Source organism: Mustela putorius, unplaced genomic scaffold, assembly GCF_011764305.1.
Source record: "Mustela putorius furo isolate JIRA1106 unplaced genomic scaffold, ASM1176430v1.1 tig00001501_pilon_pilon_pilon, whole genome shotgun sequence".
Taxonomy (NCBI): Eukaryota; Metazoa; Chordata; class Mammalia; order Carnivora; family Mustelidae; genus Mustela; species Mustela putorius.
The window spans coordinates 225533-236965 of NW_025421769.1; the positions used below are offsets into that span (position 1 = coordinate 225533).

At 52.1% G+C, this 11433-nt stretch overlaps 1 long non-coding RNA gene across 1 annotated transcript; it reads right to left on the reverse strand.

Moving 5' to 3' along the window:
* Positions 1–1347: 1347 nt before the first annotated feature.
* LOC123394124 lies at positions 1348–11180 on the reverse strand. The gene is made up of 3 exons (XR_006608891.1): positions 11050–11180; positions 3689–3760; positions 1348–1803 (listed from the first exon to the last, which is right to left on the reverse strand). It is a non-coding gene; the product is annotated as an uncharacterized LOC123394124 (long non-coding RNA).
* Between the last annotated feature and the right edge of the window lie 253 nt (positions 11181–11433).

Consider the following 11433-nt stretch of genomic DNA (forward strand, 5'->3'; position numbering starts at 1 on the left):
CAAAGGCCTTCCAGGAACCTATTGCCATGGCTTATATTCCTGGAGCTGTGGCAAAGCCCTCATTTAAAAATGATCCTCACCAGAGCCTTTGAACACAGGGTGGGTGGGGAGTTGGGGGAGGTACAAGTCTCTGGAGGGGGGGGCGTAGTCACATTTATTTTCTCTATAGCAACATGGATGCATGCGACAAACACCCTCACCTACCACTCGGGAAGGACGTGTTCACACACAGATTTGAGTAAAGGAGGAGGAGGGAGCGCAGTACAAGGATCAACTCTCATACGTTTCAAAGAAAATCAGTCTCCCATGAAAAGAACCAGGCACACTACACACATCAATATGGGTGACTATCACAGACCTAAGACTGAAAGTCGACACACAGAGTACCCGGTGTGTGATTCCACTGACACCAGGTTCAAAACCAGAAACATAAACCTAGGGATCTGGGTATTGCTTCCTTCTGGTCAGGGGGCACGGGTGGGGTGGCCTGGGCATGGGGAGGTGTGCAAAAAACCCCCCTGCAGTCAGGATTATCACTGAGAAGCATCCTTAGGGGCCATTTGTTGTGTAGCCCCTAAGGTCAGTTTCACTCCCCAGAAACCTGCGCTCTGGGGAGAGGTCACTTGGGCAGACCCTGTGCGCAGAAGTCCTGGGGCCCGAGTTGGGGGTGTGTGAGCCATGAGGGCAAAGGGCGGAGAGGAGAAGGAAGGAGTTATCAAGAGATCTCATTCGGGTCCTTTAATTTTTAAATTATTTGAAGAGATCTCCCCCCCTTGCCCCAGGCATCACTATTTTATTTTTGCATGTCAGAAAGAAACTTTATTTATAGTGGCCTCATAATATTCTGTGAGTAGACATCACTTTCTTTTCCTTTTTTAAAAAAATTAACATATATTATTAGCCCCAGGGGTACAGGTCTGTGAATCACCAGGTTTACACACTTCCCAGCACTCACCATAGCACATACCCTCCCCAATGTCTATGATCTCACCACCCTCTCCTGAACCCCCTGGCCCCCCCACCCCAGCCTGGCAACCCTCAGTTTGTTTTGTGAGATTAAGAGTCTCTTATGGCTTGTCTCCCTCCCGATCCCATCTTGTTTCATTTATTCTTTTCCTGCCCCCCCACCCCCCATGTTGCTTCTTAACTTCCTCATATCAGGGAGATCATATGATAGTTGGCAGACATCACTTTTTAAAATGACAATAGTGTCCTGCTTCAGGGAGGCAGCTGTGTGGCTGCTTTCCTGGAAGTGCTCACAGGTTTGTTACCCTCTCAACCAGGAGGGCCCCACTCAGAAGCTGAGATCCTCTGAGATGCCAACAGCTTAGCCTCTGATTTTTAGTGTCTCTGGAGCTCGGCTTGGAGAAAACTGGCACTAGGAATCGTCAGCTCATTTTCCAGGACGTGAAAGGCCTTGCAGCGTGTCTGGAATGCTCTCCAGCTGGCCCATCCCTCAGGCTGAGCAGCCCAAGTTAGGCAGAGAGGATGCCCTTTATGCAGTCATTTGTAACCCGAAGTCGTGTCCTGTAAACTTCTCTTCATCAGCATGCTGGCCACATAACTACGGCCAGGGCAGAAGCTACGAGCTTTCTATTGGTGCTTCAGGGTGACATTCTGAATTGGTGCTTCAGGGTGACATTCTGAACGGCCGTAGCGCTTACTCACTTCTGGTTATCACGGAGCAGTAATGCTTCAAACTGCCAGGGGACAGTCAGAGATAAATGCAGGCCAGTCACAGACTGAGTGGCGCCCAGGATACGTTTCATGTGTTGTGGATTTCCTTTCCTTTCCTTTCTTTTCCTTAAAAAAAAAAAAAATAAATAAAGTACAATAATGTATTATTTTTTGACCTGGAAATAAGTATGCAAGGATAAAAAAAAAAAAAAAAATCCCCTAAATCTCAGGGCACGAGGATCTTACTAATGTGCTGCTCTTTGCAGAAGGAGCAGAATACACAAGACAGACAGTCCAGGTTTACGGGGTTACTGTGTTCTGGGAGAACAGATCAAGGAGGGCCTTCCCAAGGACGTTGGGCGGGATGGGGGTGACGGTGGATTTGGCGGGGGGGGGGGGGGGGGCATCTGCATGTAGGTTAATTTCTGATGCCAGTGTGAAAGGTAAAGGTTGCGTCCAACCACAATTACCTTTGAAATTCCCTCCAGTCTCTCGTCAAGCTCACCGATCTGCTTTTGGGTAAAGAATTCTGCAGAATAATTCTAATACACACAGAAATGTGAGAACAACGGAACTCCACAGGATGAAATAACTCGGGAAAACAAGCAGATTAAAAAATGGAAACAGTGCGCCCCAAGCGGTCAGCACGAGGCAGAGCAGCAGCGTCCTTCCAGCCCCGGGACAACAGCAGCCCGCGACGTGGCCGCCACCTGCTGGCCCAGAGTCCCCTTGCCAGCCCCAGAGGGCTGCGCCTCCCAGAAGCGCAGGTAACGCAGCCATGCGACTCCCGGGTCGGTGTGGGGACAGATGGCCCCGCTGCGTTTTACCTCCTCTGCGCTAGCTAAATTAGAGAGGCTGAGCTATGCAGAGAAACATCTTCGGGAAGTACACGCAGAGAGGGGCCATAAAACACTTCTGGGCTATGTGTGCTGTTTTATTTAGCAGTTTGGAAGGTGAAAAACACATCAGACTAAATCACGTTTCCTCCACATTTTTATCTTGCTCGATTTTATTACTATCTTTGGGCTTTAGAACACCTGGTTCTTTTTCCTTAGATACAATGTAAATTCGAAGTCGGGTGGGAGACGATCTCTGCGAAAAAACAACTGACCCATTGTCGACCACCTCCCGGCAGGGCTGCGGGTCCTCATTCTGGAGGCAGCCTATATGGACCCGTTCCTGGCCAGAGCTCCGCTGTCACAACTTATCATGCCCCCGAGATGCTGGGAATGGCCAGCGATAGGGCTGGGGCAGGCCAGGGAAGCTGAGTGCAGGGAAGGGGGTGGTGCCGAGCACTTAGAGGGTGGCTGGGCCTGGGCCGGTCCTGGGGCTTCCCCAGCACAGCCCACCTGATCACCCCTTCTGAGTTCACCAGCTGCTCCCTTCTCATTTCTCCACAGAAAGACTAGCTGGCGATGAGGGAGAAAGTAAGAGACCTGTTCTTCTTTTTTGCTTTCCTTCCCCATGGGCCCTGGGGTGAGGCATGGAAGCGGGAGAGAGCGGGAGCTGAGTTGGAAAGTTCTAGAAAGCTGATTTCCTAACTGAGACAGGGCGGCTGATAGCAAAACCTGACAAACCAAGGAAGTTTGGGCAACGGATTATGAATCCCCAAATGGAGTGCACTCAGGAAGTGGCTCCCGGCCAGTGAGCAGGGCTGCAGGGGACAGCCTGGAGGAGGGCCCTCCTGGAGCCTGGAGCCCACCCTTCCTTCCCTCCAGGGCCCTGTGTCTGGGCTGACTCTGCTCACCCTGCATGAGCCTGTAGTCAAGACAGGCTTTGCCCCTAGTTTTGTAGAGCTCTGTTTCCGTAGTCTAAGCCATCAGTTGTCATTATGTCCTGAGAGGGGTACTCTGACCGGTGTGGTTCAGGGAGTCCCCTGGGTCCCCTCTGGGCCAGAGTGGTGGTGAGCATGGCCCCATGAAGGAGCCAGGGCCATGTGTGTGCTTGCGCCATCGGTCACCTCACTCCACGACAACGCCAAATGTCAGTGTGGACATGGACCTGGCCTTACCGAGTAGCCTTGGAGAAGCTTCTGATGGCCGGTGAGCCTCCGCGTCATGGCCTCGCCGGCTGGTCCGTCACACTATGAGCAAGCAAGAGCTGTTGGCTTCCTGTCCGGGGACTGGGGCAGCACAGGGTGGGCTTGAAGCCAGAACCGGCCCTCCACCTTTCAACCAGTCCCTGCTCCATGCAGAGAGCCCACGAACCATAGTGCACAGAAGCTAGAGTTTCTTAAGATTTGCTGAGGAAGAAACGTAATACCCTCCCACAGAGCCAAGTCCCTCATCAACCCTACAGTCCCCAGGACCCAAACCCAGCCCTTGGGTGGCAGCGGGGGACCCACCAACAGTCCCTTTATTTTAAAATCTGTATTGTTTGAGAATTTAAACATGCAACATGTGTTCAAACCAGTTTCTGTTCCTGCAAAACGTGTTCTCAGCTGAGGGCAGAGTTCCTGCCGGGGCCGATCTGCAGGGCCCCGTGAACCCTGAAAGTACCCAATCACGATGAGTGACTGTTGACCTCCCGGGATGACTGTGAACATCCCGTCACCTCCTGTTCCACGAACACCCTTCTAGGGGATTCTCCTGCTGCTTCCTTCATCCACTGCAAGCTAGAGGTTATCAAGACGCTGGCTTTTATAGAGTTAGGCAAGTGCCGAACACTGTTCTAGCAGAAGCAGATACGTCACCTGTCACCTGTCAGCTCAGCCTCCAGAGATGACCCCCGGTTTATATTTTGGGTGCCTGTTCTCCATCGCCCTCCCAGGCCCTCGTGCTCCTATGTTTGACAGGCAGCCGACATCCAGGAAAAAAGTGGTGTCGCAGGCCGTTGGGAAAGGCCATTTAAACAGCACGGCATGGCTCACCAAGTTCAGCGCTCGGAACAATCACCTGGCGAGCTTGTAAAACAGATTCCCAGAGCCACGCCAGGAATTCTGCATTCCACGGGTGCTGAGGGGGGCGGCCTGCCCTCGCCCAGCCCAACTGCTTCCCAGTACTCCCTGCCTCTTTGACCTCTGCTTCCCAAAGAGGCCAGGTTTGACCTCCTCTGGGCCTTCCCTGAGCAGGAGGGAAAGAGCGTTCTAGCTACCTACCCGAGCAGGAGTCCTGCCCCGAGTGGGGAGTGGGGGTCTGTCCTGCACTGCCTCTTCCTGGCCCCGTGACCTTGGGCCAGTCACTTCCCCAAGCCCTGCTTCCTCCCTGACGTAAGAGCCGTCACTGTGCCTTCCCCACAGAATGCTGGCTAGATGAGGATAGAGTGGGGTCAGCGGTCATGGGTCTTGGGTTGGCCCCTCATGTGAGAGCCTCAGGGGCTGACAGAAGAACCATGGCTCAGGGCATGGTGGATTCTGTGTGAGCTCCAGGCACTTAGGATTCCCCATCTACGAAGTATGGAATGGTGGGCACGAACCTCATGGGTCCAAGGTACCAGTTCCATGAAACAATGTGTGTAGAGAGCTGAGGAGAAGCCTAGCCCATGTTATGTGAATCATTGTTTGCACTGCTTCTTAGCTCAGTGCTGTGCTCCGTAACCAGTCTTTTTATTTTAAAATCTGTGTCGCTACAAGGTTCAAGCATGCACAAACAGACTAGTCCAAGGTCCCCTTTTATACCCTTCACCCCAATTCAACAATTTGTCAAGTTTTGCCTCCCGACCACCTTTTCCTTTTCCTGGCTGGCGTCGGGCTCAGGTCTGCTCTGGGGTTTCAGAAGCAGGGTCAGAGGTGGGAGCCCCGGGGCAGGTGTCTGGGGCGTGGGGTGGGGGAATAGACCAGAGCAGCAGTTGCTGGGAGAAGGATCTCGAATCAGCAGGAAGGGAGGGCAGAGTGAGCAGCCTGTGGGGTTTCTGTGGTTCGTAGTGACTAAAGCATGAATGTGAGTTCAAAACAAGCAAACCCAGATATGCTTCTCCATATACATGGGACTCCGCAGTCATCCCGAACAGCTTGGTGCTGCCAATTCCAAGTACTCCCAATCAGTGTTGCTTCTGGCTCTCAATGAAATGATAGCTTTCATAGATCCTCAGCCCTGTGGTTTTCCCCTGTATCATAGCCCAGGGCTCACCACATGGTCCTTGGGCCTCAGCAGAAGGGGGGCGATTCTGCATCTCCAGGCATGGGATCTTGGCTGGATCAAGACGCCCCTACCCGCCCCCCACTGGGGTCTTTTCTGTTTCCTTGGAGTGGAGATCAGTGAGGACAGCCTTCACTACCCAGATTTGCCAGTTTGGGGCTCAAGGGATTGATTACGAGAATTTCCAGCTACCAAAATGTTGTTGCGTCTATTCATTGGGAGCACAAGGGGTGACGTGAGAGGTGCAGAGGGCTTGGGCCGATTCATGGGTCCCAAGAAGGGCAGATGCTACACGTGGCAGGCACCTTCCTGACAAACTGGGGGCAGCGAGGCTGCTGCCAGGGCGGGTGTGGTGATGGCCCAGAGCACAGGATGTGGGGCCTCAGCGGGTTGTTGGGCTGTGATTATGGGCAAACAACCTTAACTCTCTTTCCATAAAAACAGCCATACTACTCCTGCCTCGCTGGTCAAAGAAGCCAAATCCATACTTTTATCCAAAGAGCTGAGAAGCAGACGCCTACCCCGTTTGGGACTACATCCCTCTCACCACTGCACCACTGCCCCCCCCCCCCCCACCCCGCAAGAGGGAAATTTCCAGATGATTCATAAACTTTTATGCTTTCTACTGAGAATGTTCTCCCGAGACACTTAGTAAAAATGACATTAGCATTAAGCAGCTTTTAGGACCTTACTGATGTTAGGAAGAACATATATGGGGAGATATTATTCATCTAGTCTAGTGTCATTAGAAAAAGAGAGAGGAGGGTAGGACAGTGGGGCCCATGGCAGGGACATCCTTTCCCGGGAGAGCAGGCCTGTTGAGGAGGGCTGACTGAGCCCACCCAGAGACCTCTGCCTCACACAGGGCAACAGGATTCCACCTGGACTTCTGTTCATGCTTCCCTCCCTCTCAGAGCCTCCAGACCGAAGAATGAGTTTGAATTTTGTGGCACATATCACACATTATCAGTAATCAACTCCCCGTTCCTCCAGATGCCTCTGGCAGGAAGGAGAGCTTGAGAACTACCTATAAATAAATATTAAGAATTTTATGTCACCCAGATGGCCCTATGCTTTCTACAAACTCATATAATTCTTAGGCTAACCCTATGAGATAGGAACGATAGTTCCCCCTGATGATGCAACTGAGGCCCAGGGAGGTTCAAGGCCAGCCTGGGGTCACACATCTAGTGACCACCTTGCTACCACATCCACCTTCCTTTCCTCTTACCCTCCTCGGCCACTGCCCTGGGCTCTGTGTGCCTAGAAACTGTAATGTAAGATTTCTCATTCTCCCCACTGCCGTGATGGTGAGTCAAGGAGATGTTTCAGGACCATCCCTTCTGTCCCTTCTGTCTCCCAGGACATCCCATCTCTTGGCCCTCACGATACTGGATACCTGCCCGACACCAGGCTCTGGAGGCCTCCAAGAGGTAGCACGTCCCATGTGGGCCCTCCAGGCCACCAGTGAGGACTCTGGGGCCAAAGGCAAGGAACCACCGGGAGTAGAAATCTGGGATTGCAAACAAGGGCAAGGGAGGCAGCCTTGCCTCCTGAACTTCAACAAGTGTTCCTGGAGGGATGATAAGACAGGAGATAGTGGAGAAATGATGGGGAGCAGGGTGTCAGAAGGGGGCGGGGGGCCTGGGGAGATTTGAACAGCTTGTTCCCTGGCATCCCCAGCAAAAGCAAACAGCCATTCCTGCTGCCCCCACTGAATGATTAGCCAGGTACGAAACCTGGAGATCTCTCTGGAAGCCCAGGATGCTGGCTTCCCCCTGCTAGGCTTGGCTCGGGGCACAGGAGGCCTAAGGCAACGCACACGTGCAGGCATTGTGCCGTCTGGAGTGGAGGAAGAATGAGGACACCATGGGAAAGGGGCCTGGGTGGGCCGGGACAGAGAGAGTGCGTTCGTTTCTGTTATTCTGGTTTCTGGATCGGCTCCTGAGGACAGGTAACATGAGTGCCCTGTGGGCTTGGAGCCTGTGGTGCCCACCAACAAGTGAGGCCGGGCTCAGAATAAAGAGGCGCCTTAATTGTTAGCACTAATATTTTAGCAAATATTCCCTGAGTATCCACTGTTGCAAAACACAGAGCTGGGCTCTCTGGGGTGTGAGCCCGCCCTGTTTTGCATCCATTCCCCAGGGAGGAGGCCTGCCTGCAGAGTGTTAAGTGAGGACCGGAGTCAAAGGCGGGACTTGGAGGCACTAAGGGAGCTGGAACTCAGGGTCTGCTTGGGGATCTCAGTGGGCTGCCACCTGCACCAGGAACAAGGTGGGATCCCTCAGGAACCGGCTTCCACCTCTGCCACGGCTGTCCGTCCCGCCTCCCATGTTCTCACAGCCCAGGGGCTCCCGGAAGAGAGTTGGGGAGTGAAACTGGCCAGGGCAGTGACAAGGCTCTCCAGCAATGGGGCTTTCCCTGGGTCCACTTCTGTGCCAGGAGCCCACTTACCCACTGGGCTCAGGAGCACCTTTCTGCTTCTGGAACTTTGTGAAGGTGAAGGGCAAAGGCAAAGGGCAGAATAGCCCTCTCCCTGCCCTGAAATTCTTCACATTTCACATCGGGTCTCCTCCTGTTTGGATGCATTAGTTACTCTAAAGAAAGAGGACTGGGGCACCTGGGTGGCTCAGTGGGTTAAAGACTCTGCCTTCAGCTCAGGTCATGATCCCTGGGTCCTGGGATCGAGCCCCGCATTGGGCTCTCTGCTCAGCAGGGAACCTGCTTCCCCCCCCCCTCTCTGCCTGCCTCTCTGACGACTTGTGATCTCTGTCTGTCAAATAAATAAATAAAATCTTTAAAAAAAAAGAAAAAGAACTTTTTTTTTTTACTTAAAAAAGTTAGGAAACCACCTTTGCTAACAAATCTGGGGTTTGGGTAATTGGGTGAAGATCACACACCGAGGTGTGACACGGGCCAGAACAGAGCCCAGGAGCCTTGGGTGAGTGCGGGATCCCAGGGACCCGGCAGTGTCACCTTCAGCCAAGAAAGCCTGATCTGCCGCTATCTTTGTTCTTACCTTGTTTTGCTGGTGTGAATTTTGATTTTATAATGTCCTTTTCTGTAGAGAAGATAGAAAGATAAGGCAGCGCTCCAGACTGCCAGGTTCTGGGCTCCCAACACTCCCTCAGGGACGGAGGCCTCGGCTGTGGAGGCCCGGTGACCCCCGGCAGTCTGAGCCACCCAGCAAGCAGCAGCAGCCCCCGATCTCTGGGTTCTGATGAACTTGCTTCCAGAATGAACCAGGACAAGATGCAAAAAGATCTTTCTGAAATGGGAGGAAACAGGAGGCATTCCCTGCGCCATTTCTCAGTTTCGCGCCAAACTGTGTCTGCATTTGATGGTTGATGTATTCCTTTTTCCAGTCATACTTTCTCTCATACATGGTTTGTTTTCTCCAGCCCCAGGCCTCAGGATTCACTACTATGTGTGGTGTGTGTGATATGTATGTGTGGTGTGTGTGTGTGTGTGTGTGATGTGTATGTGGGTGGTGTGCGCATGTGTGTATGGTGTGTGGTGTGTGTGGTTTGTGTGTGCACGGTGTGTGCGTGTGTGTGTGGTATGTGGTGTGTTGTGAGGGTTGTGGGTGTGGTATGTGTGGTGTGTGTGGTGGTGTGTGTGGAGTGTGTGTGGTGTATGTGTGGTGTGGAGTGTGTGGTGTGTGCGTGGTGTGCATGTATGTGGGGTGTGCATGTGTGGCGTGTGTGTGGTATGTGGTGTGTGATGTATGATGTGTGATGTGTGTGTGGTGTGTGTGGGGGGGTGTGATGTGTGTATGGTGTGTGTGTGTGTGTGTGTGTGCACGCACGCGCACGCGTACACGCACACACTCTCCCTGGGAGAAGAAAGCCCCGCCGTCCTTGCGGCATGTTCTGTACTTTTACCCTCAGAGGTGGCTCGTAGACCGGCTGAGCTAGGCCTCCTCTCTCCTGCTGTAAATAGGATCCAATCTTTCTCCTTAATCCATCCGCTCTGTACAATCTTTAAAAACCATCCTGATCAAAGCATCTCTCTCCTCAAGAGTCCAGGGGGCTCCCTATTGCCTTCCACAGAAGTTTCCACCACAGTGGGCCGGCATTCAGGGCCTCCACAGCCTGCCCTGCCCTGGCTTCCCAGACAGGCACCATAGATCACTTCCTTTGGATCCCTCCGGCTCGGACTCCCTCTGCTGGCTCGCCCTCCTCTTCCTGGACCCTGCTGAAATCCTACCTGTCAGGCTTCAGCTCAAATGCCACCTGCTCCAGGGAGCCCTCCCTGAGACTGAGAGAGAAGAGATTCTCTTGGGTTCAGAATCCCTTGGTGCCCTTAGCTCTCGAATGGTCCTTCTCCCACCCAACCTTATGTAATGGATTCCTTGGGCACACTTCTTGCTCTTTGAGTGCGGGGACAGTTGTCTACCTTGTTTCCACATCCACCTCAAGTGTTTGCTGAATGAGTGGTTCTTTTTGGTAGAGAAAAAAAATGGGTGCTCAGAGAGAGGGTAAGTGATTTGCCCAAAGTTCCTCAAGCTGGTGGAGAGCAGAATCAGATGGAGAACCCAGGTCTGAGAATGCCCGATGGCATCACCCTCTGCATCTGTCCACATCCAGTGTTTCATCTCAGTTAGACCCAAGGATGGCCAGTTCACGGAGGACACAGCGTTCGGCGTGACTCCCTGCCCATGCCTGAGAACTGTGCTAGTTCGTGGTCGGCAGGGAAAAAGGAGGGCTTGTGTGTATGAGCCAAACACTTGTAGGTATTTTTGAGCCTTTACTAGACAGTTTTCACACATTCCCAAAGGCAGAGCAAATAGTGCAACGACCTCCCTTGTGCACGTCACCAGCTATGACAGGCATCACCTGATGTCCGGCTTCCCACATCCCGGATTCTGCTACTACAACCCTGGGTGTCAGTTGACATTTTTTCCTCCGGAGTCCTGTGTTTCCTCTACACTAGTAGTTAGATCTAGAAGCTTGGCTGGGCTTGATTTTCTCTTTCCCTTCCCTTCTGTTCCCTTCCCTTTTCTTTCCTTCCCCCCTTCCTTCTTTCCTCCCTTTTTCTTCCTTCCTTCCTTCCCTCATGTCTCGCTCTTTCTCTCTTTCCTCTCTCGCGCTTTCTCTCCTCCCTCCCCCCCTCCCTCCCTCCCTGCCTCTCTTCTGTCCTTGCTCTCTCTCTCTCTCTCAGGAATACTTACTTCACAGGTGGTGCTGTTGTGTCCACCAGGAACATGTGATGTTGTGGCCATTTTTAAGTATAATGTACTTAAAAGTAGCTCAATATTATCACACACATCTGAAAAATGTAAAAACGGACTTACCCAACAGACCCTGACTGGAACTGGAAATGGTTTACTCTGGGTGGCGTCTTAACAGAAGTTATTGGTAAATCAGATAACGAAGGAAAGAATATAAGAACACTGCTCAGTGATTGGCCTCCTGAAGTAAGAAGATTCCAGAAACTGAGTAGTACTGCTCTTACTTCACTACGGCTACCTCCTCACCCAGCGCAGCATGTCAATATTTGGTAGCATCGTGGGGCAGCTTTGAGTAATATGTGACGAGTGTGTCAGTAGGAATCAATACCAGTTTTTTCAAGGAAATATACATGGCTCCGTTTCTCTTTTTCTTTCTTTTCTTATCTCTTTGTCTTTCTTTCTTCTCTCTCTCTCTCTTTCTTTCTTTTTTTTAAAGATTTTTTTATT